This window comes from Xyrauchen texanus, chromosome 24 (assembly GCF_025860055.1).
Source record: "Xyrauchen texanus isolate HMW12.3.18 chromosome 24, RBS_HiC_50CHRs, whole genome shotgun sequence".
NCBI classification, from domain to species: Eukaryota; Metazoa; Chordata; class Actinopteri; order Cypriniformes; family Catostomidae; genus Xyrauchen; species Xyrauchen texanus.
The window spans coordinates 40,801,256-40,825,557 of record NC_068299.1 but is presented as its reverse complement, the minus strand read 5'-3'; the positions used below and the strand labels follow the sequence as shown (position 1 = coordinate 40,825,557).

Sequence of the window (24,302 nt, the reverse complement as noted above, 5' to 3'; positions counted from 1 at the left end):
CAATGGCAAGATGATACAAATCATCATTAGCCATTCGATTATTTATTAAAATCCCTACTTCAGAGACCTTTAGTCTCCAATACCAAAATCTTTCAAAGGTTTTTGAAGAGTGTCAGTCAGATTTTACCCAGAAGTTCCATGCAGAGCGCAGTATCCACACGTCCATCTTCTGTCAGTGCTCCAAAAACCAGCCCATCTGCTCTGTGATTCTTCATCTGTTCAATGTCCCTCTTTATAACCTCCACCTCCCAGTCTGAGTACAGGAAGTCCCCGTCACGGGGGCGAATCATCACATACACTGGAATACGCACATTCTCTTTGACCACCTACAACAGACCTACAGGCAGAACAAGAAAACTGGAAACATGCAGACATTTGGCCATATTGGGCTGTTAAAAAACACATTTATTGAAGTTTGAATGTGTAGTGACCAGTGCTGGGCGTTGTCCCTCCCTCCAGCAGATTAGAGCACAGCTCAATACGACCAGCACCTGCAGATAAAACATAGAACCTTATCTCCTCAAAAAGAGTTACAAACCATTTAACAAATATTTACCACCCTGCAATGCCCAATGCAATTTATACAGTATATGTGTGTGACATATGCTAAAATCAGAAAATAAATTTTATAATTTGTATACTATATTGAAGTTGTATTTAAGAATGTGCATGAATTAGTACCTCCCCTTTCTGCATTTATGGCTGACTCAACGGAGTCTACACATACCTCCAACAGGAAGCCATCTGACATCTGAATGACATAAGAGATAATCAATCATACACATGATGGCATTGCAATACAATTCAATACCACATAGAAATACAACTTGGACTTTGACCTGGCAGTCACCAATATAATGCATATAGGCATGTTGTACATTTCATTTTAAAACCATAGGCATTAATAGAGAATTAGGCATCCCTTTGCTGCTCCCTCAGCTTCCACTCTTCTGGGAAAGCTTTCCACTTATGTTGTAAGCAGTGGTGAAAAGATTATTGATTTTTTTTACTTAAGTAAAGGCACTGCTACTGAAGAAATAATTCACCTGAGTACAAGTAGAATTGCTAAGAAATATTATGAATCAATTACGAGTAAACGAGTAGTTTGCAGAAAAACTACTCAATTACATTACAAGTTACTTTATGAAAATTATATTTATATACACACACGCATACATATACACACACACAGGAGCTGGTCATATAATTAGAATATCATCAAAAAGTTGATTTATTTCAGTAATTCCATTCAAAAAGTGAAACTTGGATAATGTATACATTCATTCCACACAGACTGATATATTTCAATAGTTCATTCCTTTTAATTTTGATGATTATAACTGACAACTAATGAAAAAACCCAAAATCAGTATCTCAGAAAATTTGAATATTGTGAAAAGGTTCAATATTGAAGCCACCGGGTACAACACACTAATCAGCTAATTAACTCAAAACACCTGCAAAGGCCTTTAAATGGTCTATCAGTCTAGTTCTGTAGGCTACACAATCATGGGGAAGACTGCTGACTTGACAGCTGTCCAAAAGACGACCATTGACACCTTGCACAAGGAGGGCAAGACACAAAAGGTCATCGCTAAAGAGGCTGGCTGTTCACAGAGCTCTGTGTCCAAGCACATTAATAGAGAGGCGAAGGGAAGGAAAAGATGTGGTAGAAAAAAAAAAAGTGTACAAGCAATAGGGATAACCGCATCCTGGAGAGGATTGTGAAACAAAACCCAGTCAAAAATGTGGGGGAGATTCACAAAGAATGGACTGCAGCCGGAGTGCTTCAAGAACCACCACGCACAGACGTATGCAAGACATGGGTTTCAGCTGTCGCATTCCTTGTGTCAAGCCACTCTTGAACAAGACACAGCGTCAGTAGCGTCTCGCCTGGGCTAAAGACAAAAAGGACTGGACTGCTGCTGAGTGGTCCAAAGTTATGTTCTCTGATGAAAGTAAATTTTGCATTTCCTTTGGAAATCAAGGTCCCAGAGTCTGGAGGAAGAGAGGAGAGGATCAGAATCCAAGTTGCTTGAAGTCCAGTGTAAAGTTTCCAGAGTCAGTGATGGTTTGGGGTGCCATGTCATCTGCTGGTGTTGATCCACTGTGTTTTCTGAGGTCCAAGGTCAACGCAGCCATCTACCAGAAGTTTTAGAGCACTTCATGTTTCCTGCTGCTGACCAACTTTATGGAGATGCAGATTTCATTTTCCAACAGGACTTGGCACCTGCACAGAGTGCCAAAGCTACCAGTACCTGGTTTAAGGACCATGGTATCCCTGTTCTTAATTGGCCAGCAAACTCGCCTGACCTTAACCCTATAGAAAATCTATGGGGTATTGTGAAGAGGAAGATGCGATACGCCAGACCCAACAATGCAGAAGAGCTGAAGGCAACTATCAGAGCAACCTGGGCTCTCATAACACCAGAGCAGTGCCACAGACTGATCGAATCCATGCCACGCCGCATTGCTGCAGTAATTCAGGCAAAAGGAGCCCCAACTAAGTATTGAGTGCTGTACATGCTCATACTTTTCAGTTGGCCAACATTTCTAAAAATCATTTTTGTATTGTCTTAAGTAATATTCTAATTTCCGGAGATACTGAATTTGGGATTTTCATTAGTTGTCAGTTTTAATCATCACAATTAAATGAAATAAACATTTGAAATATATCAGTCTGTGTGTAATGAATGAATATAATATCCAAGTTTCACTTTTTGTTCTTGAAAGATATCCAAGTTTTCACTTTTTTGTTCTTGAAAGAAACGTCAAGGTTACTGTTGTAACCTCCGTTCCCTGATGGAGGGAACAAGACGTTGTGTTGAAGAAGCGACACTAGGGGTCTGTCGAGAGCCTCGTGCATCTCTGAACTTGACGCATCGGAGAAGGAGTTATTTTCCAACTCCTATTCTTTCAGGGGGAAAAGAACCCGCAGAGACCACCACCTGCCCAGTCTGGGGCGAGGTAAAGAGTGGCGACATACGTCACTTGGGTTTTCAGGCCACATGTGGGAATGGCGCGGTGGTAGACCCTACCTGCTGCGAGGGAGGAGTTGCTACAACATGGCGACCGGGGGGCTACAGGGACTGCCCAAGGGAGACGTGGGTCCACCCGTAGGGGGACCGTAACATGGAAAATACACAAAGGGGGATTAATACACAGAGGCCTGTTCTGTTGAGCACCTATTCCAGTACAGAGTAGTTTCAGTACCCGTCTGGTCGGGGAATTCCTCTGATGAATTCCCAGACTAGAGGGCTAGGGAGGAGTCATCCAGGGAGCCAAGTTAGTGGGGTCTCCTAAGATAAGAGCGCATGTGATCGCCTCTCTTTTAAACTAACTAATAACCCTGTTATCTCGCATTTGCAAGCGGTATGAACACAAGTGTCCAGAGTGTTTAATACAGACATTTATTTAAATGTTGCCTCGAGCATATGGCTGAACCCAAAATTATGTATCACGTCCCCTTTCTGCTGGTCATATTGGATTGTGAGGAAGGTTAATACACTCTGTGACCTATATGAGAGTGATGTGTTGTGATCCTTTAAAAATATGGTTCAACATTTAAGGATTCACTAGGATTTTAAATTCAGATAATTTGATTCCATATTTTGTCATGTTTATTTAATCTGGAATCAATAAAAATTGTTTACAACAACCAAAAATTACTTCTGTTAATCTAGGCCAATGATCAATTATGCCTTTGTAAAAATTGCCAAATATCAGCAGATTCCACATGATATATTGGTCTATCACAAACACAACATTGGAATCAAATAAATTCCCTGTTCTTCTTGGAGTAAACGGGTAGGTATAATGTTATTGTGTATTGATAAATAATCCAAATGCGATACTACGCTACTTGTTCATATTGAACATGAGATCAATATACAAGTTCTCGTCCGTGCGGTATGTATGCAACATGTATCGCTTTGATTTAGATTTTATTAATTTTTTTCTTAAACCCAACATAAACACTTATCATATAAACATATTATAATTGTTTTTAAAACCGAATGATATTGCGAGAATTTTCACTTGTGCATTACGTTTTAATAGGCTCTATAAACATGACTGGTTAAACACTTTAACGCACAAAAGACATGATCTATTTTTGTTTATTACCTCGTTAAAACTTCACATCAGCATCCACGGAAGGCTGTTAAAAAAAAAATTGCTTCTGCGGATTTATGGCGGTTGGCAATCCAGCTTTGGGTGCATTTCCGCCATCTACTGGGATGAAGTGAAGCGTTGTTGTAGACTAGAAAAAAAAAACCCTAAAGACTAAATAATTCTATACAGATCTCTGTTTATTTAAAATAATTTAAGAGAAGTTTGTACACTTTTGAAGACTTGTTCAAAAGGGTCTGTAATATCAGACAGTTTATACCAACATATTTTAATTCTTTGTGCTGGAATCTTTCATTAACTATTTCCATCCACTTTTCGTGCTGTTTTGTTATTGACAAATTGAAAATGCGTAAAAAACATATTTGAGAAAATTTGCCTTTTCTGCCTGTTTACATTCAAAAGGCCTTTTAATGACAGAAAATGACATCACTATTAAAAAAAACACAGTAGCTTAAGTTTTGTTTTAATTGCAAAGAAATCTGCTCTTAAGCCGTTTCCATACAGACATGTGTGTATATTGTTAATTGTGTACCCTTTAAATCCCTAATGTCCCTAATAAACGTTTTGGTACAATGGGGAGAGTATTGAGACATTTTGATGAAATTAACAAGCTTACTATCATTTTAATTTGACAAACAAATGCAATCAGAAGATGAGGAATTGCAATCAAAAGCGAACAGTTGCCCTCTGATAGGACTGCAATATTGGTCCTGATGTTGCAGCTATCGCAGGTTGCCACAGACCGGTTCTGACCCTAAAGCAAATCGTCATGGCCCTGTTCCAGCTGGCAACCTGCACCAAATAGTGAGGGGAACTTTCGGTCTTAGTATAAAGATCATCCATCCATGTGTATTCTGTGTGCACAGCTATTAAAGAAACATTGAGGCGGTGTAATATCAGGGTTTACATATACAGTATAATACATTCCTAATATTTAATAGGCTATTTTGAATAATCATCAAATCTAAAGCATCACAACTGCATTATGTCCAGCATATATGTCCAGCAACTTTTAATGACCAACTGAACTTGATTATCATCTAAAATGTATTTTAGCATCATAATGCAATTTACATTTTCTGAAGAAGCTCAGCAAATGCGATCCGAGGTAAAGAGGATTAGATTTAAACGTTTTAAAATGTTCGAAAGCTAGTTTTCTGAATGTGAACTCATTGGACAAATATCTCTGATAGTTTATAGTCTTGAAAAAAGTGCAGAACATTCTGAGAATGTCATTCAATCAACTTATTTCATCTATAGAACAGGGTACGGCTAAATTAAATCTGTGTAACTAAAAGGTGTTATGTTCACTGCTGTCTTTTGTTTTGTGCTTTTATGTTGAAATTTAGTTTAGTTTCTGTTTGGTTTTTGTAGTCCTTTTGGAGTTTCATTTTATGATTGGTTTTCCCCTGATTAGTTCTGATTCCCTGATTGTTTCCCCATGTGTTCCTCATTCCCTTGTTTGTTCCTTTTGTGTATATAAGCCCTTTTAGTTTCCTTGTTTCCTTGTTAGTTCTTGCATGTTTTGGATGCTCTGTGCCAGGTCTCCCTTGTTTTGCTTTCTTCTGAATTTTTCTTTGTTTTTTTTAATAAACTGCTGCATATAGATCCACATTCTCCGCCTGCTTCGTCACAGAAGAACTAACCACCATTAAGGATCTAGCAGCTGTCAGAATTCTCCTCCTCAGGCAAGAGGACCGTCCAGTTGAGGATCACGTTTGTGAGTTCTTAGATCTGGCAAATTTAGTGGACTACCCAGAATTTTCCTTGGTGGTTTTCTTCAGAGCAGGTCTCTGTAGTTCACTAAAAGAGCTGTTACCTCCGGCAGAACCTCACTGGACGCTCCTCGAGTTTGTGGAGGAGACTCTACGAGTGAGCGGCTCGCCGTTCACTGTAGGTGTAGAGGAGGAGGGTGTAACATCTCCTCCCACTGAGGTCACCCCCCAGACTTCCATGGCTCGTCCCCCCACACCTGCCACGGTCAGCGAGCCAGCGTTGCCAGCTCCATTTGCTTGGAGGAGGAGAAGAGGAAAGGCTTCTGCTCCCCAGTCTCCGCCTGCCACGGTCCCAGAGCCAGCGCCTGTGGCCTGCCACGGTCCCAGAGCCAGCGCCTGTGGCCTGCCACGGTCCCAGAGCCAGCGCCTGTGGCCTGCCACGGTCCCAGAGCCAGCGCCTGTGGCCTCGACTGTCCCAGAGCCAGCGCCTCTCGAGCCTCCCAGGGCTCCGCCTCTCGTCTCTCGAGCCTCCCAGGGCTCCGCCTCCCAGGGCTCTGCCCCTCGAGCCTCCCATGGCTTCAATTCCTGAGCCTTCCACGGCTCCGCCTCCTCCCAGTCCCTGTCCTGTGGCCTCCTCCCAGGCCCCCTGACCCGGCCCCTGTCCTGTGTCCTCCTCCCAGGCCCCCTGACCCGGCCCCTGTCCTGTGGCCTCCTCCCAGGCCCCCTGACCCTGTTCCCGTCCTGTGGCCTCCTCCCAGGCCCCCTGACCCTGTTCCCGTCCTGTGGCCTCCTCCCAGGCCCCCTGACCCTGTTCCCGTCCTGTGGCCTCCTCCCAGGCCCCCTGACCCGGTCCCCGTCCTGTGGCCTCCTCCCAGGCCCCCTGACTCGGTCCCTGTCCTGTGGCCATCTCCCAGGCCCTTGTGTCCCCTTGGACTGCCTGTCTGCCCCTTGTGTCCCCTTGGACTGCCTGTCTGCCCCTTGTGTCCCCTTGGACTGCCTGTTTGCCCCTTGTGCCCCCTTGGACAATATTTTTTTATTTATTATTTTTATTTTTTTGCCTTTTGGTGCGTCTGGAATCTGCTCCTTAAAGCGGGGGCTCTGTCATGTTCACTGTTGTCTTTTGTTTTGTGCTTTTGTTGAAATTTAGTTTAGTTCCTGTTTGGTTTTTGTAGTCCTTTTGTAGTTTCATTTTATGATTGGTTTTCCCCTGATTAGTTCTGATTCCCTGATTGTTTCCCCATGTGTTACTCATTCCCTTTGTTCCTTTTGTGTATATAAGCCCTTTTAGTTTCCTTGTTAGTTCTTGCATGTTTTGGATGCTCTGTGCCAGGTCTCCCTTGTTTTTGCTTCTGAGTTTTTCTTTGTTTTTTAATAAACTGCTGCATATAGATCCCCATTCTCCGCCTGCTTCGTCACAAAAGGCAAGTATGTCTAAAAAAACATGTATTTTATTTTTTCATTTGGTAATTTATTTAATTTAATACAGGGAATTTTGCTGGCATTTTTTCAAAAGTAAGATAAACAATCATTTTATAGAATTGGACTGATGGTGTTCTGAAAAACCACACTGGAGCTTTTATCCTAGTAGTGTATTTGTTTAATTTAAAACAACTTTGTGCACCGAAATATGTTTTTTGTATTGTGGGCTAATTCCGTGACTGCCATCTATTATTTTGAATGGTGTGGAAAAGAAACTTTAATAAATTAATGGATGTCTATCATGATTAATTGATCACAAACAGTGGCCATTCATTTGTTCTCCATGCACTTGTTGATGTGAATGATATTAGATGTTTGTGTTGGCACTCCTGGAAGTGTCATGTTTGCACCATCGGATCTATATGCCATTTAAGATCAATCCATAATCACGTACAACAAATTGGCTTTAAGGATGTATACCATGTAGTCATGATTAATACAAGCTAACAATTGGGATAAATTCTTTTATGTGATACAAAATTTTTATGTTAATGACTATTTTCTTGACAAAAGTGTTTCATAATTTGAAGTATCGGCATAGAGATTATGCGAGTTAAATGGAAAAATATTATGTTGACACTGTGATAATTTTAGTGTTTATCAGCTTTATTTTGATGCGCTAAAACTTTTTTCACAAAAAATCCTTGGATGGAATCGTAGTTTGTGTGGAGGCTGTGACAAAGAGGGGCAGGGGCTTGTGTAGTCTCACAGAATTACAACTTAAATCCAGATGTCATGCACACGTTTAATTGAGAATTAAAAGGCCCAAAGGGCCAAATTTAAATAACTAAAATATAAATAAGAAATTACTACTTCCACCTCATAATTCTTTACGCCGGAAAAACCCTGATCATACACAAATGCTAAAAACTGCTATCAAACCCAAATTTCCCAAAACCCCAGCCTTCTACTTGACACCTCGAAAGATGCCACCCTCCCCATCTCCGCACACCATTCCGGAAATGAGGGCGCTCCATCTGAATTCCATCCCCTTAAAATAATTTGCCAGCCAATCATAACACTGGTCAGAACCCACTTTTTTATGTGTTTGTCCTGCATATTGATGACAGCACCATCGCCCAAAATAGAGAGTCTGGGGCAAAATTTAACTTGAGTGCCCAATACGCCACATATAAAACTCTGAACCTTCAGAGGTCACGTGACGCCATGTGAGGAGTGGATGTGTGAATGGCTTTGCTAGTTTTTAATTATTTTTATGTCATAAACCGGTGAGATTCAACATATCCTGCTACATGGCAAAGAAGTCAAAATCCTCAGGCTCTGGAGATATTAAAACACACTTACGTGCTCAAGCTGAAACCTCTGATGGGCCTGCAGGCCAGGGACATGGTTTGGACGGTGCGCCGGGAGAAATCCAGCATCAACTATCCAACATGCTGTGATGTTGAGGAAAGTTGTTGCCGACTTTGAGGATCTTGCTGTAATATGTCGATCGATTACTGTGATGGAAACAAAATTCTCAGAGTTGGGTACAAGATTGTTGGATGTTGAGAGATGGAACAATTATCTGGAGTCATCGGAGAGAGAATTAACCAAGATTGATTTTTAATTTTTTTTTGAAAAACTGGAGGATTTGGAGAACAGCAGAAGGCAAAATAACATCCTCATGTTCAGGAATTCCAACAATTTGGAAGGCAAAGATATGGGGAAATTCCTAGATGAGCTCTTGCCGAGTCTGCTCGACAACAGGCCACAAGCTGGAAATCAAGCAAGCTCACAGAGTCCCGGCTTAGAGATTGGCTGAGGGAGACAGGCCCCAGTCAATTCTGGCCAAATTTCTGAGATCATCCATCTTGTGCAAATTTGACAAGAGAGAAACATGATCGATTCAAGGAATGCAAGAATCTCTAAAATCAATGGGAGATCAAGTTTGCTCTGATGATTCCGGCCAAACTGAGGATAGATACTAAGAATGTCCGCATAGTATTTACATGCCCACAGCAAGCACTGTCTTTCATAAAACATTGGAGGCCTTTTGGTGATTTACATGTTTCATGGAAAAGTTTGATTTTGGCTAATGTTTACGCACCTAACGCTGATGATCAGGTCTTTATTGATCTTGAAGGGATGTTTTAAGCCACTGGCACCCCTCATGATATAATATTAGGAGGAGACTTCAATCTTTAGGTGGACTCAGTCCTTGATCATAGTGAAGTAAAAGTGTGTAAGACCCCAAAAGCAACACTGGCAACATTAGGCATTTCATCAATATCATGTGTTCAGTGGCGAATATTCAGACTCCGGTCGCTGCCATCTCACTTAATGCTGAAAAGGTGTTTGATATGGTAGAATGAGATTATCTTTAACATTTTGGAAATATATGGGTTCAGGAATACTTTTATTGGATGGATTATGTTACTTTATAGACACCCGGTAGTAGCGGTACAGACAAATTGATTAATTTCAGATTATTTTAATCTTGATAGGGGCACCTGACAGGGGTTCCCTCTTTCCAGATAATTGTTCCGTCTTGCCCAGGAACCATTAGCAGCCTTGATAATTAAGGAAGCTGATTTTCCAGGGGTGGTGGCGAGAGGTATGGCACATAAGCTATTGCATTACGTAGATTATATTTTATTATAATGACATTTGTCTCCGACCCCACTAGATCTTTGTCTTGCCTCCACAGAATTATTAATTCCTTTTCTAAGTTATCAGGATATCGTCAATTGGTCTAATTGTGGGCTAGGATTCTAAAAAACATCAAGTCTACATCTAGAGATGCATGTGCGTCTGATGCAATTTAAGATTTTACATTGATTCTATTGAACCCCTTCTAGATTGTATAGACTTGGTTCAAAGACACACCCACCTGCTGGTGATGCCAATCAGAAGATGGGGACACATCCATGTATAAAGATACTAGAATTTTGGTTGAGAGTTCTGTTGTGTGTTGCAATCTTAATCAGTATAAATGTGTGTGACTAATCTTAAACAAAGTATGCCTGTTAACAAATGATGAATGATGTGTGTAACTAACTAGAAAAAAATGCTAAAAGGAAACTGCAGCTGCATTTCTGACACAGGAGATGAGGGGAACCTAGAGACAGTTTATACATAGGAAATTCTTTAGGCAGGGGAACCTTGAAACAGGTGAAGCAGACTATATCCCCAGCTGGCTGAATGATTTTTGTACTATGTTCTGTCTTGTTAATAAATAAAATTTTTACTTTGAAAACTTGACTTCGTCATTGAAAACGACACCAGGAGGCGGTGGCTGATTGATACCCATACGTGGGCCCATTTAAAAAGGTGACCAGAGCCTGTTAAATCAAAATCTGCATAGTTTCGATAGTATTTTATTTAGGTGTGGGTGTCAACCAACTACAAGTAATTACATTTAAAAAAAATTACGTTATATGTATAAGAATGCAAATTGTTACATATGAAGGAATAAGTACATTAAATCATTTGTATAAATGCTATGTGTTGTGTGATATGTTTTTGAAGACCTCTGGGAGGCCCAGTTTTACTGGAATAAATTAATAGGGAAATAAGACCTCTGGGAGGTCTGCTCTAAGGGGCAGAATGGTTAGAACCAATTTGTATGAATCCAAAGTGTTGTGTGATATGTTTTAGAAGACCTCTGGGAGGCCAGTTTTTACTGCAATAAATTAATAGTGTAATTATAAGACCTTGGAGGCCTGCCTTAAGGGCAGAGTGGTTCAGGAGACAAAGACCTTGGAGGCCTGTTTGGAACAGTGGAGCCAGGACCGGATTATGGGCAGAGTGTCTGACAAGTGCCACTTAGTCCCGGGACGCTGAGTTTCCATCTCCTTGAACGCACTTAGCAATAAAATAGATTAAATTGGTAGGGACATTGTGTTTTGTTTTTGCGGTTGAAGAGTGAGTGGAATGCTCACTAAGCAGTGTGTTTTAAACTTGGGGTGTCTCTGTCACAATAAATCCCGAGAGCGGTAACCTAACGGTGCAAACAAACTCAAGGGTTGCGACAGATTGAGTCAGTTGCTCAGGTCTACTCCATACAAACTGACCGGTCACAAGTAGAAGGGAAATGTGGGAGGAATTATAAAAAGATTCTAACAGAAGAGTGTGGTTGAGGTAAATAATCCCAATTTATGACTGTCCGCTCACTTATGAGTAAAAGCTTGGCTGCTTAAAGAGGGATTTAAATTGAAACAAACACACGCTTGTAATCTACTGTTTGACTGGGAGGGAATATACAGGTCACTCAAATAGTGTTCTATCTACACCAGATAGAAGTTACCTTCTGGCTCCCCCCATATTATCTGAGGAAGGGACCCTAAATAGCAAGATTTTTCTCACAACTGATACTAAAAAAAAACTTAAAACTCACTTAGACTGAGTTCCCCGGCTGAATTATGATTTTATAGAAGTTACTAATACTGCAGGATGAAATCAGGAGACAAAGAAGACTGAAAATGATGTGGGCTATTATCTGATTGATCCTCCTGTGCTCATTACTGCTGGTAATCATTACTGATTTGCCATTTATAATGTGGATTAAAATTTCTCTGGAAAAGTTGATTTCAGTCATATACGATCCCTTTATGATTTTCTAGAATGCCATCAATGGGTTCAATACCCGTGTCTAAATTGTTCTGAAAAGTCTAAATTTAAATCCAGCAGCTACCCACTAATTTATTGATATGAAGAGTAAATATTACAAATGTATGGCAAAGTTATAGAGTTACCTATTGGATTGGTTACTCACCCAAATTTTCCAGAGAGTACCCTCATTAGGGTTAGTGGGTGTTACAAAGAGATGATTGAATTGAGTCTATTTCTATAACTACTATTTCCATTTGCCATAGTTAATAAATTAAAGTATAATTTTAGAGGTATAATAATGATAACTGTTAAATGATGAAGATACATTTGGATAAAAAAAATCATGAGAAATTAAAAGAACATAGTGTATTTTACTGAGCAAGTATTTCAAAACACAAGAAAAGAGATATGTTTGAATTTCCAGTGTGCCTCTTTACGACTTTATTCTATTTAAACTTTTACTTACTTTTCTGTTAGTTTAAAAACTTGATTTATATTATTTTATTAGATAGAATGGAAGTTCTTGCACCTGAGAAAGGGTAATAAATGGAGAAAGTAGTAATAATAAATTATTACTTAATAATAAATAAGGGATTATAATATATTAATAATAATATAGGTGTTGTAAATGTATACCTCTGCTTGAACAGAAGGCTAAAATAAAGTTGTATTGATTATATAGAGAATGTCTTAAAAGAAAGGTAAAGCTTCTGTTTTATAAAAGATTTGAAGGATCTGTTGTTTGAAAGGACAAAAGAAAGTAAGTAAGTTGAGAGTAGTTTTTTGTTTTTAAATGGTGTGGGATGGGAAAGTTTGAAAGCCGTTAATATAATCAATTATTATAAATATAACTTTCTACTGCTGAAGAATAAATTAAATATATTATTGTGAGATTCTAAAATGAAAGAAGAAGAAATGAGATTGGAAACAGTGTGAGGGAGTGGAATGTCCCCTCCCCCCACCACATTTTCAGTCTAAGATTGACGTGTCTGCTTGAAAAAGAAACACAAGAGCAGATTTTGCAAGCACATGTGCTTTGACAATAATGTTAGATAGAGTGATATGAAGGAGATATTCAAACAGCTCTCCTCATCAATGATTAAAGATTTTATATATTCAGAGGGCAATCTAAAGCTAAGGGTTTAGACTAGAGACAACAGATTAAGTTGAAAATTAATCTGAAAGAATAAATGTAGATTAAAAAACTAGAGACTATTATTGAATTAAGGTAATGTTTTTAAATTAAGCTCCCTAGAAGCTTGACAGGGCTTTGTTCTGATTTTAGTTCCCTCCATGATACATGGTCTCTTGTGACGTTTGCTAAAGTTGCAGAAATAAAACCTGAATGGAAATTAGTGATCTATAAATGAGTTCAATTTTAGCATGTTTTACTTTTAATTTTGACAATTTTAATAGATTGATTATTTTTTAATAATGATTTTTGAATTTAACCATGTTTTGAATTGTCTCCATATTTAAGCATTTGTAGATGGTTCCATTGGCTGTGTCGGTTCTCTGGTGATACTCCCTGAAAAAGAAAATATCTGTTTACTGATACCAAATTATTACAGATTGAGGACTGAGCAGTATCAAGACCAGTGGCAAGGGCCTCACCGCCCTAGACCAAGAAGGTTTGAAAGGGGTTTAAGGAAGTGGGTGAAAGCTTTACTAAAATAACTTATCACAGTGTTAAATAGCAAGTATTCTCTCACTGTGTTATCAGGGGATCATTAGAGGATTATTTATAGATTGATTTTGGGGGTAGAGTTTTGAGAACCGTTGCAGACAAAGGAGTGCCTGACTTATTATAGAAGTATTAAAGGGTAACTAAACCCCTGCTCAGAGTCTGACTCCACCCACTAGCAATATTTGAAAAATGCTGGAAAAGTGGGCAGACCCCCGCGGGGATAGAGGGGATGAGCGGGGGCGTGCACCTGAGACCCGTAGTGAGGGATTAATTGACAGCTTCTGTCAGACTCTAAAATGGAGAGTGACTGGAGTGACGCAAGTAGCTTTGCCACGGAGCGGTCTTTTGAAGTCGAGGACTTTTCTCCCCCACCTTCACCTAAAGTGGAGGAGGGTGAATTGTCTGTGGACACAGGGCCGGAGCCATATCAATTCGAGCCGCTGGCTCAAACTGCGGTTTTAACTCCCGCATCGCGATTGGCATCCGACGATGCTAGCGAAGCAGCCGCGCAAGGGAGAATGGGGTCATTGTCTAGCTCATACCAAGGGCGTGGTGAGCTGGAACCTGCTTACGTCAGCTCTCACCGCTTACGTCACGAACTACCGCAAACAGCCAATAGGAAAATTCAACTGCAGTAGCCACCGTTCAACCAGAAGAGGGCAGCACTCAGACGTTTTTACACCATATATTGTAGAATTAAAACACTTTATACACAAATGTCAAAAAAATTCCTTGAATCAATGACCAGTACTAATAAAGTACTGGTCATTGTACCCATTCTTACAGATCATTAACTAAAAAAAGTTGGTTTAGGGTTTAGTTACCCTTTAAACAAACATGGGAATGTTTGTATGATAATTAATTTAGAATGGAAGATGATTTATTACTTTTACTTATGCTTTTATTGAACTCATATACATTTTAAAAGTAATGAAGAATAGAAAAGAAACATGGTGGTGACTAAAGATTAAGATTGCTTGTCTTGTCTGTTTGTAACAATTTAAATGGAATTGTTTAAGAAATAGGGTGCAGGGTTGACTAAAATTGGTATAATGATTGAAACAGCAAATTTTGTGAGGGGAATAATATTGTATTGTGTGTTACCGTTGATGAAATTATAGTTTTTATCAAAGCAATAACTAAGTAGATGACACTGATCAATGTGAATAATCCAATGCAACAAAGACCAAACTGGAAGGAAATTGATTCCTCCAATGAAGATATGTATGAGGAATGATATGTTATATATTTGATTTTGTATTGACTTTTATTGATATAATACTCTGAATTAGTCTGATGCAGTCTGAAACTATGGAAAACAGCATAGCTTGCACTTTGTAAGGACGTTCAGTGTTAAGGGAAAATGTATTATATAATGAAGAAAGTGATTATTGTTAGTTAATATAAAACATGTAACCATAGGAGGAAATTACAGTGTGGTTTAAAATGAAATAGTAATGATGTTGCCATCATTGAAGCAAGTTGGGTCAGAATGACCAGCTGAAAGAGAGAAGGTGGAAAACAATTGCAGCCTAAAATAACAATGATGTAGAATGAAATATAGTATGAATTTATAAACTGTATAAACACTGGAAGTACCACTGGAGGGGCAGAGAATAAGAGATTACAAAATAAAGAAAAGGATCAATAAGCACCTCAGAGCTGAGCAGCAAGAGCAAGACTCTACTGGTGGTTTAAAAACCCGCTGTCTGATCCTACACACCACCAGATAGCGCTCCAGACTACCGGAAATGTCTGTGAGTTCCTCTGGCACCATGGGATGTATCATATATTGAGAGAGAGCATATGAGGTTACTAAAAGTATTGATGATGCAAAAACCACAAAGAGCTTCCCTGGTTGTCTGGTTGTCAGGGCTGCAACAGCGATGATGAAGATGCTCGCGAAGAGCCTGAAACCAACCAAGCTAGGAGAACCAAACTATCTGGGCCCCACCACTGTGATAGCAATGATAGCGTGCTGACGGATCTTCAGATTGGGTACAAAGTTAAAAAGGAAAAAACACAAGTGGCACGAAGAACAGTTGCCTTCCTGGGAAGGCTGATTTCTGCAAACTCACTAACCCTTACTGCAGCGCAAAGAACAAACATATTGTCACATGGTAAACCCAAGACATTTCAGCAAATGTTGGTCTTTCTAGGACTTACTGGATAGAGCAGGAACCATGTACCAAACTATGTGGAATTAACACAACCTTTTACAATTTTTACTTTGAAAACTTGACTTCGTCTCCTCAAAAAAGAACACGACAGTTCAGAATATTATTTGTGATGTGTTGGCTGCTCAGGTTTATTTTGCCCCAGGCTCTGTGTTCTAAGTGATGGGACGGTCACTGATGTAGCAGATGGGTTCATGAAGTGTTGGGTCCTGGCTGATGTCATGATTGGCAGGTCATCCTTAGGGGATGGAAATCAGCCGGAACACCCTTGTTCCTGGAGTGGTGCGTGGAGTTGGGCTAGGTGACAGCTTTTGAGGGGATGGTTTGTAGAAGGCTGGGCAACAGGGGACTATTTAATAAAACATGGGGTAGGTATTTGGATTTTGTGGAGGACTCTCAGGGGGAGATGGGTAATATTGAATGTGTGTGTGCATTCTTATTGTTTTTATTTAGATTTCTTTCTTTTTTTTTCTGAATACTGTTTGTTGATTTATTGTTTACTTTGTGTGTCATTGTTGGTTTGATGTCGGGCCACTGGGGTGTGTGTTTGTGTCGGGTTGGGAATGTTCGGAAGAAAGGGTTTAAGTTTATGTAATGTGATTCCGTGATTCCTGTTGTGTTTATTTGAATTGTCATTGAAAATCAATAAAAATTGTTAATTGCAAAAACAAACAAAAAACTCAAAGATTCTTTGATCTGAACACCCCCCAAAAAAACATGGGTTTTATCTACATCTTTTGATTGCCATTGCCAGCAGGTGGGTGTGTCTTTAAGACCAAGCCAATACAATCGTCATTAAGCGCACCCTTGCATCTCTAGATACAGACTTTTTTAGAATTCTAGCCCACACTCCTTCCTCCAATACCAATTTTAAATCTTTCTCCCATAATCTCTTCATAGAAGTTAAAGCTCCATCCCCCAGACTCTGAATTAGCAGGGAGTAATACACCGATGCCTCATGACTTTTACCAAAAGCAGTAATCACCTCTTCCAGATTATCTGCCACTTTAGGTTGGCACAGCTGTAAATACCTAAAAGAACTGAGATCTGGGAATCCCAAAATATTTAACCAAATATTCAAAGGACACTCCACTCTCATATAGATCACAGAGCGTAGTAAACGCCCACACATTCCAATCTGACCAGCAGAAAGGGGATTTACTAATACATAATTTGGGGTTCAGCAATATGCTCGAGGCAACAATTAAATAAATGTCAGAATTAAACACTCTGGACACTTTTATCCATACCCTGTGCAAATGCGGGATAACTGGGTGTAACTTAACTTCTCTGATTAGTTTGATAGAAAGGCTTTGCAGTGGCAAGAACTTCCTTTTCAATGCAAAACCAGGGAGGGGCTCTCAGGTGGAAGCAACCAATGAGCCAAATGTCTGAAAACAAATGCATAATAATAAAACAAAATCTTGGGTAGGCCTAGCAAACCATTGTCAATCAGCCTATGTAATTTATTAAAATGTAATCTAGGATGTTTACCATTCCAAATGAGGGACTTCGCTGTGCTATCAAATTGCTTGAAATAAGAGAGGGGGACATCTACAGGGAGAGATTGTAGCATGTAGTTAAATTTTGGAATACAATTCATTTTAATAACATTAACCTTTCCAATCATAGATAAATATAATGAAGCCCACTAGTGATCGTCATTCCACCTCTTTTCAGTGAGTCGCTAATTCGGCTCAGCTCACCAAAAAGAGCCGGCTCTTTTGGCTCCCAAACGGCTCTTAAAAAAAATAGATGTTTTGTATTTTTTTCAAGTCAAACAGTTTGCGATAGTTTGACTCTGATTGGTGTTAAAACAATTCTAAATAAATTATTAGGGTGCACAGTTCGCATAAGCCGGTGCAGGTTGTGCATAGAACTGGAATACATCCAAATGCTACTGTGCTTTTGACTCATTTTCCACTTTCCAGCTGTAGTTTTCACAGATGTCCTTCCTCTCTCTCCTTGGCTGCTAATTGTGGGACTGTGTCTCTTTGGAAGGATGCATCCTCCGGAGGCCGCATTTGTCGGCCGCATACGTCATCGAAGCTGTCTCGTTTCAGAAAAGCAAGGAGGACACTCCGAATGCAGCCTTTGAATGCGACCTTCAAATGTAAACTTCTTTCAAGGGAATTCGCAACCCACAATTCTTTGCTTCAACGGAAATGTCTAAAAAACAATTATGCCAATTTGCCCGTAAATATGATGTTCGAATGAAAGGAATGTTAATTCCCAAGTTGAAGTACCTCAGTAGATGGGCGAAGAGTATATATTATGCAGAATTATATTAATCTATAATTAAAATAAAGCTTTAGACTGAAAGTATGCCTGTAAAATCTATTTTCCTTTCTCTTCACATCATTATAACTTTCCTAAAATGTACCTCATACATTCCCTTCTGTTTGTTTTGTTGAGTTTAATCTTTTGAGAGCTGTAGTATCATTATTTTCCTACCGTGTCGTGATGTTGCATCTGTATTCATTTACTTTAAGTATTCACTCGAAGCGTTCAAGCTTGTTAAAGAGTGGCGTGATGTCATAGCAACCATGTTACGTTCCATTTCCATTTGGCCTACGAAGGCTGTCTCGTTTAAATGAGGCTTGTTTAAAGGAGGATAAATCCTGTGTCTGTGAGTGAGTTGGCCCTGCCCTCCCTCACGCATCTTTGGTTCATTGGTTGACACTGCCAACAATCCTGTCTGATTGCAGGAACAACAGGTGAGACTGTTAGTCTGAGCAGACAGTCAGAACGAAATGTATTATTTTATTTTTTTTGTTCTTTGAATTAGTTAATTCTATTCATTTAAATCTTTTGATTATTCATATCTGAATTTTTTTATATTTTTATAAATAGATTTGGCTCTACTGATATACAAGCTGGCTCCCAAAGTTCACCTACAAGAGGGACTCTTGTACTACACTTAGAGCAGACTCATTCACGAATGACCCATCACTAAAGACCACCTGCCCACATAGCTTGAAAAACTTTATTAAGGTGTCAAAACTAACTCTAAATCAGATAAATTGGCTGGGAATAAAATGCCCAAATACTTAATGCCCTGTTTGGACCACTGGAAGGCGCCTGGCTGAAAAGCCGTTACTGGGCATTACGCTGTCAGTGCCAAAGCTTCGGAATTTAGAAAAGGAATTAATAATTCTTTGGAGGCAAGATCTAACAGGGACAGAGACGAATAATAAAATATCATCAGCATAAAACAAAAGCTTGTGTGCCATACCACCCACCACTGCCCCTGGAAAATCCTCTTCCCTTCTTATAGCAGCTGCTAATGATTCCAGGGCAACACAGAACAATAATGTGGAAAGAGGGCAACCCTGCTCAAGTGGTGCTCGCTGCAGAGCAAGATCCTCCTCGCTAGACGTCCAGCGAGGAGGAGCTATACGTAAGCTCCTCCTCTCCTAACCTAGTCTAGCTCCACCTCTATGGATCTAGTGAAGCACCACTCATTTCGCCACCTAATGGTTGTTAACGTTAATGCAAGACCTTCGTCAGAGCGAACTTAACCTAATGAGGATTTTTTTTTATTGTTGATGCACAAAGATTAGGTCAAAGTAACCATAAGACTTGCATGGAACTGGAGATGTTGGCATAGCTGATGTTGCCTGACCTTTCTTTAAAAAAAATTATGATTTCATTGTTTCTGTGACAAACGGCATGACTAGACTATCTGTGCACCCCTGCTTTTTTTCCTTCCCCATCGTATTAAGGCTATTTGTGAATTGATCTCAATTAAATTAATGTAATAAATGATGCTCCTAATATGCTATTTGCTTTTAAACTTGGGAACTGAGTTGCCCTTGCAGGTATGATACAAAAATAAAATGATCACCTATTTGCTTGTCTTATCTTGATTATTCCTTTTATATGTACACTTAGGATCTCCACCTCAAAAAGAAAAATTAATGCATGTACAACTCTGTAGTTGTGAATTTAATTTACATGGAATATAATTTTGGATGAACTCAGTCCACATCTTAAGCAAATCACTGTCTTAATCAAATGGTAATAAGTAACCTGTCCAGTAGTCTCAAACCAGCCACGTGTCACACTAAAGAAAAAATTAAGAGAACAAGTGTGCTCTGAGACTAGTAACAAGGCAACCATTCCAGGAACATTTATTAGTAGATTGGAAGTATTACTTAATTTACAATTTATTAGTCACATACTTCACTGCCCTCAAGTGTTGCTGTATTTATTTTATTTCTATTAACCATTATTAGTACAGCTAACATAAAAATCAATCTTCAATCTAGGAACATAATGTATAATACGATATAAGATACAAAACTGAACTATAGTATATTAAGTTTCAAGAAAACTTTTTTCCCCCACAAAACTTTAATTGGTTTAAAATACAAGACATTTTACAAACCCTAAAACTACAAGACAATACAAAACAAAGTTTACTAATCGCATTGTTATGGGCCAACAAGGCATCATCCTCATTCATCCTTATGACCTGTGGTAATTGATCTTTCCCAGCAAAGTGGGTTCGGTTCTCCTCCACCCAGTAAATACATAAATATTCTCTCTACATACATGGATTCTCGTAGATGGGGTGACCTCCATGACGTCTGGCACAGATGTGGTAACCTCCATGATGTTTAGATCCGGTTGGATCATTTGCTTGATGATTGACTGTTGGCTTTGAAGAAAAAGTGACAAAACAGTAAAATTGGAAAATTTTCCAGTGTGCATTATTTTTTACTGGGAATGCACACATATAGTTATCAGTATCATACCTTGCCAGAGGAAATGCCTGAAGTAACTGATGGCACCACCACCTCCTGATTACAGGCGTGTCAGACTGAAAAAAGATGGCAATTGAAAATCTTAAGCATAACATTTTAATTGTGTTTTCAACCCTTTTTGCTGAACAAATAACCAGAAATTGGTAAAAACTCACTGCTGAAAAATCATAGGGCTTCCCCTACAGGGTATACTGAAATACAAAATCAAAACTCTGATGTTATATTAAAAAAATGTGTTTAGCACAATGGTATAGCAATTATAAGACCACATACGATCAACATGAATATCCCACCGTCAGTCCCTCCAAGCTGAAGTGGTGCACCCTGTTAATTAAGAGTGGAATAAGACAATTTTGTACAAGCAGTATATAGTATACTCTGAATGTATTATATGATGACATTCCACTGCTGATAATAATGGTTTACATGCAAAGAAGTTAAAAGCTGTACTTCACAGTCTCTCAGTAAGGACATATTCCAAAGGCCAGGTGAAAATTGATTTGCTAAGTTTCTATGATAAAACAATAACACAACACATTTCATTATTATAAAACAATATATCTTCTGGAGCAGTCACATGTAAGCAGAAAACAAAGTTGATCATATTGTATTATACCATGGTCAGTCTAAATACTGGATTCTGATTGTCTGGAAGGTGGTGCACATTAAAACCGTTTACTGCACAGTTAGTTCCAGTCAGTTTGCATAGATAAACACTTAGCAATTGTTTTATGGAGACATGTCTGTCTTGCTTTGGCACATGGGCAGTGCCAGGATTTCTTTTTAGAATAATATGCTGCTATTCTGCTGCCAGCCTGCTGTGTTGTGATATCTTTGGCTCATATATTGAAAATGACTTTTTAGAAAGAGGCCCTCCAACAGTCACCTCAACAGAAAGTGGAACACCTGAATCAGCAGCTGCTTTTTGGCGTTTTAAGCAACTTTGCTTCCTTGCGTCCCCAAATATCATCGCAGTATCAATTTCTGACTTCTGTCCTCCTCCAAAATTATGAATACGGTGTCCATTAGAGGGCAGAAGAGCAAAGACTTTAGATGCATGCATCATAAGGAAGAATTCCACTTCACTTATAATAGACTGTGTTAACATTAGCTGAGCAATTATGCTTTGCTGAACCACAAATAATATGTATTTAGGTTTTGTGACGCTAACGTTAACATATTCACGATTAAACATTCAGGGACTCTAAAATAGCTAACATTAATATTCATGTCGAGATATGTCTAAGGAAACATTTTACACATGTCTCAAAGTTTAGTTTATCTTTAAAGTTCAGTGTTTACATACTGCCATTACGTCGAATTGCCTGTGACTGTCCGCCATCTTTCCAAGTGGTGCCGTGCAAGTGCACTCACTGCACTTGCTTACGAACTTACGTGTATGTCCTCCAAGTTGGACGTGTAGCTCCTCCTCGCTGGACGTCTAGCGAGGGGGAGCTAAACGTAAGCTCCACCCATTTTCTCTGCAGTGAGCAGCCTCTCACCCTGCTGGGTGCCTCATCCAGAGTAAAATAATCTGAAATTAATCCATTTGCTATCAAATGTCTTTTCGGCATCAAGTGAGATGGCAGCGACTGAAGTCTGATCATTCGCCACATGACCACATGATATTGATGAAACGGATAATGTTATCAGAAGAGCTGCAGCCCAGAATAAACCCAACCTGATCTATATAAATAAGAGATGTCATAACTTTACTTAATTGGTTAGTCAGACATTGTCATTTTTGACAATATTTTTATGTCTAGCTGAATCAGGGAATTTGGACGCCAACTCTCACACTCGCTAGGATCTTTGTCCTTTTTAGGAATCAGACTGATCCGGGCTTGTGTCATGGTTGGCAGAACTTTCCATTCTTTAACTCTTTCCCCGCCAGCGTTTTTTAAAAAAAGTTGCCAGCCACCGCCAGGGTTTTGGACGATTTTCGTTAAACTTTATTGGCCCGCAGAATATTTTCTTCCATGAATATATGAAGATGCTATATATCAAAATAAAGATCTGGGCCTCTGCTTTTAGGCAAAAAAAACGATTTTATTTTATCTTCATGTGTTCGTTTTTTATTGCGACTTGAACAGAGGTAGGTTTTGTCAAAAAACAACATTTCAGACAAAAAGCTGAGAAAAAGGCATGTTTATGTCTGATATTTTGAGCTTCTCATACTCCACTTCTTCATGTTTGAGACGATCGCAGTCTGTTTCTTTGATCAAAGAGTTGCGTACTCTTTCAAAACATGCGCAGGGGTCTTACTTACTGTATAACACCTAAAACACGGAAACCCGGAAAATTCCGTGTTTGGCGGGGAAGCGTTTTTTCATAAAACACGGAAAATTCCGTGTTTGGCGAGGAAAGGGTTAAAGATTCCGTATAAACTTCCAACAAAAGTGGAGCCAGTTCTGTAGTATAAGATCTAAATATTTGCCGTATAGCCCCGGAGACTTGCCTGTAGGCAAGACCTTAATTACCATGCCAAGCTCCTCCAAGGTCATCTCAGAATCAAGAGAATTTTCATCAGTTTAGGGAGTTCTAATGGTTCCACAAAGTTTCTAATATCTTCATCAGTAGACAAAGACTTGGAACCATGGAGATCAAGACAGAATTCTTTAAAAGCATTATTAATATCAATGGCTGTGGTAAATATTTTACCACCAGCAGATGTCACTGAGGGAATGGCAGAAAATGACTCTCTCTCTGCTTTATACATCAAGCCAAAGGCTTCCCTGCTTTGTCACCCGACTCAAAGTATGACTGTCTTGCCCTGAATAGCCAAAACTCCACCTTCCACAACAAAATAGTATTATATCTGTATTTCAATTGGGCCAATTCTCGAGGCCATCAGACAACATTCAGAGCTTCAGCTCTGCCTTGGCACTTTTAAAATTCCCTTCCAACTCCACGAGTTCTGGTGCTTTGGATTATTTGGTGAATGAGGCATACTGTATGATCAGACACCTAAGAACTGATTTAAGTACCTCGCAAGGCACGCCCACAGAGGACACCGAGGACCATATAAACTCCATTTAAACATTGATTTCAGTCTCTCATTTCTTGGAATTCCAGATTTTGCAAAAGGGATACATTAAAGCGCCAACTATATGATTTATTTTTCTCCATATGTGGCAACATCTCATGAGGGATTTAGATATTTTATTTGTTTTATCTATTCTGGAATTAATATTATGGAAAAATGTATAGTCCCAACCAGACCGGTTCAAAAGTCTCCAAATATCTATCTATAGACCAAGATTCCAGGGAACTTACACACTTTTGCTTCACAATGATCAAGGACTGAGTCCATCAATAGATTAATGTCTCCTCCCAATAATATATCATGAGGGGTGCCGCCGAAGCGGTCCCAAATCAGCTGGACCACCTGGGGGTGGAGCCTCCACTCTCCGCTGAGCGAGACCTGTCATGACAGCGTGTCCGCCATCATGTTGCGGTCACTCAGGATGTGAGTGGCAAGCGACGACCTGTCACGGCTGACTCCAAAGTAGGAGATGGCGGGCGAGCGAGCGAACATCTCTGGAGCGAACATCTGAATGCCCGGGTCACCTGTCTCAGGGACGCCTAGGAGCTTCACGGGTCATAGAGGGGTGTCCTGCCCACCTGAGTGCTTGCGCTGTGACCCTCGTAGCTCTGAGAGTGAGGTTGGAGGCAGGGCACAGTTCCTGCAGCACATTGGGATCGGCACTACCCAGGTGCAGATCTTTAAGTGCCTTGGCTTGGTGAAATAGCAGGAGAGCCATGGCATGCAGGGCGGAGGCGGCCTGTC

General features: G+C 39.7%; 1 pseudogene; it reads right to left on the bottom strand.

Annotated features, from left to right (window-relative positions):
* Positions 1–20,558, bottom strand: part of LOC127617535 (copper homeostasis protein cutC homolog) — a 48,797-nt pseudogene extending 28,239 nt beyond the window's left edge.
* Positions 20,559–24,302: the final 3,744 nt, after the last annotated feature.